Source organism: Loxodonta africana, chromosome 24 (genome assembly GCF_030014295.1).
Source record: "Loxodonta africana isolate mLoxAfr1 chromosome 24, mLoxAfr1.hap2, whole genome shotgun sequence".
Lineage (NCBI taxonomy): Eukaryota > Metazoa > Chordata > Mammalia > Proboscidea > Elephantidae > Loxodonta > Loxodonta africana.
Genome location: NC_087365.1, coordinates 34,262,173 through 34,268,351, shown reverse-complemented (window position 1 = coordinate 34,268,351; position 6,179 = coordinate 34,262,173).

Here is a 6,179-nt window from a genome sequence, read left to right as displayed (position 1 = left end):
ACGAGGGGCTACAAATACTGGAGGTTCAAGGTGGTCCAAGGCAGTAGGCACTGGAAGATGGGAGAGTGACGGGGAACTTTGGGACTATGGGCCCCAAACTGGGCATATCCCCCAACCTACAAGGCCTAATGGTAGGTGATTCCTTGGAGCTACCCATCTCAGGCTCCCTGGGTAAACTCCCAGCACACACCCTCAAACACCAGAGCACCCTCTCCAGAGGTATAGAAAGACCTGTGCCCACCCGCCTGCCTGCCCTCTCAGCCCTGATCACTCACTCACCTCAGCACCACGGTGAGGGCTGGGAGCTGTGCTACCCTTTTTATTGCCGCTGTCAAGGTCAGCGGAGGAGAGCTATGTCAGCAATCTCCACGTGTCACAGCCCCCCCAGCCTGGCAACAGGACACAAAAGGCAAATTCCCTTTTATCTCTACCAGCACAGCCCCTGGGCTATTTTTACCTCCCATTGTCAGGGGATCACAAAGACAGAGAGACACACTCTACTGAGAGACAGGGACACTGGGATTCAGAGACGAACAGGCAGGGACTAGGCAATGACAGATTTTGGAAGTTTGAAGACCTCAGAGGCAGAAACTGAGTCACAGAGATTCTAATATACCCAGAAAAAGGCCCACACCTCCAGAAACAGAGAGCAAAGAGACTCGGAGAGGGACAACCACAGAATGCCTTCTGGGACCATTTGGTCCAAACCTCCTTACACAGCCCAGAGAAGACAAAACACTGGCTAAGTCTCACAGATAAGCAGTGGCAAAGACCAGGTCAAAAAGAGAATCAGGAGAGAGACGCATCCACCTTCACCACGTAAATACTGCCTCATTCTCCCCAATACCTATCCGCATCTCTCTGAGGGCCAGAGCAACCCCTGGGGTCCTCTGGGAGAGTCACAAATGAAGAAAACCAGACCTTAAACCATAGGAATAAATAAATGATTTGGGTGAAGAGGAAGAAAATGGAGGAAATTTATACCAATTTTCTCTTGACATTTAAGATTCACAGAAAGCCAATTTCCCACTGTGAGCACAGGTGGGTAGCACTGTCCCCTCCCACACCCCACTCTCCACAGGGGCTGGGGGTGTGGCACGCAGTCTGCCTGATACAGGCTTCAGAATGTGCCAGAGTGTTTCCAGGCTCTCCTGTCCATCACCACATTCAGGCCCATGTGATTCTACAGAATTTTAGAATCAGAGATTCAAAGGATCCTGGAACCTTAGAAACTAAACAAATAAAACAACAGAGTTCCAGAACCAGAATTCCAACCAAGATGTCAGGCTGAGCTCACACAGAGAAACCCTCCTCTCTCCACCCCTATCATAGTCACCAATGGGCTACCAATTCCAAATATGTGAGCATATCAGATAAAATACATAGAAATAATTTCAAAACTACATATTCACCCATACAAAGCTCAAAACAGCCAAAACTATCTATGGTGACAGGCATGGAAGAGTGGTCCTTTCCAGGAGATTAATGACTGGGAGTCACAAGAGAGGCCTTTGAAGTGCAGGAAATATTCTGTCAATCCGAGTGTTGGTTACAAAGGTGTGTTCATTTTGTAAAAATTCATCAACAAGTACATTTAAAATTTATGCATATTGCTATACATATGTTACAATTTTTTAAAAAACATACATTGCCTGTCAAGATAATTCAATGGGGAAAGAACAGTCTTTCCAACAAATGGTGCTAGGACAATTGGATAGCAAGAATGAGGTTGAACCCCTATCTCACACCATATGCAAAATTATCTCAAAATGGATCAAAGATCTAAATGTAAGAGCTAAATTTGTAAAACTCTGAGAAGAAAGACACAGGTAAATCTTTGTGACTTTGGACTAGGCAATAGCTTCTTAAATATGACACCAGCACACAAGCAACCAAAGAAAAACATAGGTAAATTAGACTTCATCAAATTTCTTAAAATCTTGTACTTTCAAGGACACCATCAAGAAAGTGAAGACAACCCACTGAATGGGAGAAAACATTTGCAAACTATATATCTGATAAACATCTAGTATCCAGAATATATTAAAAAACAAACGAACCCATTGCCATCGAATCAGTTGTGACTCATAGAGACTGTATGGGACAGAGTAGAACTCCCCCACGGGGTTTCCAAGGCTGTAATCTTTACAGAAGCACACTGCCACATCTTTCTCCCACAGAGCGGCTGGTGGGTTCAAACTGCAGACCTTACAGTTAGCAGCCAAGCACTTAACCACTATGCCACAACGGCTCCACCCCAGAATATATATAGAACTTTTACAACTCAACAATAAAAAAAAACCCAATTGAAAGATGAGCAAGTAATGTGAATAGGCATGTCTTCAAAGAAGATATACAAATGACCAGTAAGCACATGAAAAAAGAAAAAAATGCTCAATATCATTAGTTATCAGGGAAATGCAAATCAAAACCAAATGAAATACCATTTCACACCTACTAGGATAAAAAAATTGATGGCTATGTTAAAAAAAAGTCCAATAATAACAAGTGTTGGGAAAAATCAGAACCCTATAAACTGCTACATGGAATGTTTAATGGTGTACCTGCTTTGGAAAACAGTCTAGCAGTTCCTCAAAAGGTTAAACAAAGAGTTACCCTAACAACTGCTAAGTGAAACAACCATGTTGTTGTTGTTAGGTGCTGCTGAGTCGGTTCCGACTCACAGCAGCCCTATGTGTAACACTACCCAGTCCCGCACCAACCTCACAATCTTTGCCATGCTAGAGCAAGATTGTTGCAGCCACTATGTCAATCCATCTCGTTGAGGGTCTTCCTCTTTTTTGCTGACCCTCTACTTTACCAAGCATTGTGTCCTATATAGCCCAGCCATTGTACTCCTAGGTATATGCCCAAGAGAAATGAAAACATGTGTCTACTCATCTAAATCAATTGGCATAATAAAATCTATTAAGAAAACATTCTGCATCCCACTTTGGAGAATGGCATCTGGGGTCTTAAACGCTAGCAAGCAGCCATCTAAGATGCATCAATTGGTCTCAACCCACCTGGATCAAAGGAGAATGAGGAACACCAAGGACACAAGGTGATTACAAGCCCAAGAAACAGAAAGGGCCACATGAACCAGAGACTACATCATCCTGAGACCAGAAGAACTAGATGGTACCCGGCTACAACCAATGACTGCCCTGACAGGGAACACAACACAGAACCCCTGAGGGAGCAGGGGACCAGTGGGATGCAGACCTCAAATTCTCATAAAAAGATAAGACTTGATAGTCTGAGACTAGAAGGACCCTGGTGGTCATGGCCCCCAGACCTTCTGTTGGCCCAGGACAGGAACCATTCCCAAAGCCAACTCTTCAGACAGGGATTGGACTGGACAATGGGATGTAGAGGGTTGCTGGTGAGGGCTGAGCTTCTTGGATCAGGTGGGCACTTGAGACTATGTTGGCATCTCCTGCCTGGAGGGGGGATGAGAGGGTAGAGGGGGTTAGAAGCTGGCGAAATGGACACAAAAAGAGAGAGTGGAGGGAGGGAGCTGGCTGTCTCCTTAAGGGGAGAGCAACTGGGAGTATGTAAGAGGGTGTGTACAAGTTTTTGTGTGAGAGACTAACTTGATTCATAAACTTTCATTTAAAGCACAATCAAAAAAAAAAAAACATGTCCACAAAAAACTTGTACACAAATGTTCATAGCAGCATTATAAATAATAGTAAGAAGTGGAAACAACCCATCTCTCAACTGATGAATGGATAAACAAAATGTGGTGTATCTATACAATGGAATGTCACTCATCCATAAAAAAGAACGAGGTACTGATACATGCTACAACTGGGTGAACCTTGAAAACATATGCTAAGTGAAAGAAGCCAGTCACAAAAGGCCACATATTGAATGATTTCATTTACATGGTATGTTGAAATGTCCAGAATGGGCAAATCCATAGAGACAGAGAATAGATTACAGGTTGGGTAGGGCTCAAGGGGATGAGGAGGTTGGAGGGTGATGGCTAAAGGGGACAAGGTTTCTTTTTGGGGAAATGAAATGTTCCAAAATTGATTGTAGTGGTGACCGCACAACTTTGTGAATATACTAAAAACTACCGAATTGTACCTAATTGTATGGAATGTGAATTATACCTCAATAAAGCTGCTACAAAAAAAAAAAATACGTTGCCAAATCTGGCAATAGCTATCAAAATTATAAAAGCTCAGACTCTCAGAAATTAATTCTAGAAATACATTCCTATGTTATCAAATTACACAGGTCCCCTTTGGTTAAACATTTAGATTGTTTTCCATCTTTTGCTATTACAATCAGGGCTGCAATGAATATTCTTGTACAGTCTGATAAATTTTCACAAAGTAAACACACCCTGATCAAGAAACAGAAATTACCAGTACCCCCCGTACACCTTCTTCCCATCACCACCCCTCCCCCAGATTAATACTATCCTGCCTTCTCATGTCACAGATTTTGAAATTTACATGTATGTATTCCATTCTTCTTTCTCTCAACATATACGTGAGAACATCATTCTGACTTAATTCTCTTCCAGGAACTCAGCTTGTTTCTTGCCTGCCTCCTCCCACTAGAAAGGAACCTTATGAAGGCAGGAACTTGGCCTGGCTTGTTTACCTGCCATAACCCGAATACTTTATGGAGTACCTGCACAGAGCACAACAGATTATCTGCTGATGAACAAATGAACAAAAAATTTAGTTTAGATTATGGAGTTTACTCTCTTTATGGAGTTAAAAGGCTAAGGAGCTGGGCTTGAACAGCATATATCAAGCCCAGGGGCTGGGAAAGACTCTGCCCACGGGTTCAAAGATGCTCAGAAAGCACCCAGGGAACAGAGTTAGCCTCAAGAATTAGAACTTCTTACAAGCCTAGCCTATACCATATATAATGTGTGGCTGAATTCCAGAATTACCTGCTCAGTGTAAAAACCTGGGGCTGAGAAGCCAATCAAAAGAACTGGTCTTAAAGTACCCAGTGGGTTCACTTCCACTAGCCAGAACACACCTGCAGAAGACCTTCCTGCTGAGATGAGCTCTGAGACAAAAATGACAAAGCAATGAGGAAACCCAATGTCCAGAAAGATAAGTTGGCAGACACAACAAATGGCAGAAATCATCTAAATACAACTTGCAAGATGGACTTACGGCTAACTTTAAATACCTGAAGGACCATCCTGGAGCAGGGGGAGCCTATGTGATTTGCGTGGTCTCCAGAGTAGACAAATGGGGCAGGGACACAGAAGCAGAGTTTAGATGCACACAAAAAAGGGCTTCTGAGCACTTGGAGCCAGCCAGCAATGGAAGAGGCTACCTTGGAAGGAAGTGAGCCTGCCAACGTCAGAGGGAGAGTCAAGTTGAGATTTCAAAGTGCTTGAGGCTTTGGACTGGATGACCTCTGAAGTCTGTTCCAACTTTAAGAGTTCAGGATTCTAGGATTTTAGAACCTCTAAAAGCTTTGTTTCTTGATAACCACCTTCTCACCCCCAACCAACCCACCCACCAAGAGGCCAGTGCAGATAGCACAAAGTTTTTCTTCCTGCCTTCTCCCAGTATTAAGAGTACAGAGCCAGGACATAAGTGCATCTCGATTTAGAACCCTAGAGTGTTAGAATTCTGGGGCACTGGAATCCTAAAGTGCTAGAAACCTGGTGCAAAAGACCTGAAGCAAATATGACAAAATTTGTACAATGGTTTGTTCATTATCCTCTGTATTTTCCTGTGTCTTTTAAATTTCTCCCCTCATTTTTTTTCTTTTCTCTTTTTCGTTTTAGAGAATCCTAGCACTTTAGGAACTGGGAGCATCAGGGCTGGAAGGGATATCATCTGGCCTAGGCTCTCAGTTTAGCTGAGGAAACTGAGGCCTTGATGGGGGTAGAGACAGGCCCAGGCCAGCTCCAGGAGTCCCCACTCCCAGGATGAGCTCTCTACACCACATCATAAAAGCAGGAAGGGAGAAAGGAGCTTCAGTCAGGACTGGCATGAGGGGCAGCTGGTCACCTGAAGCCTGACTGGCAGTGTGTCCATCCTCCTGGGCTGAAGGGGACTCTCTCCAGAAATCACCCAAAGAACTACAATCCACAAGGGACTTAAGAGACTGCCAGCTCAGGGAGGGGCAGTCTGGGAGGGCTGCGCCTCAGGAAGCTTCCCTGCCTCAGCTCTCTCAGACCCTCAAGA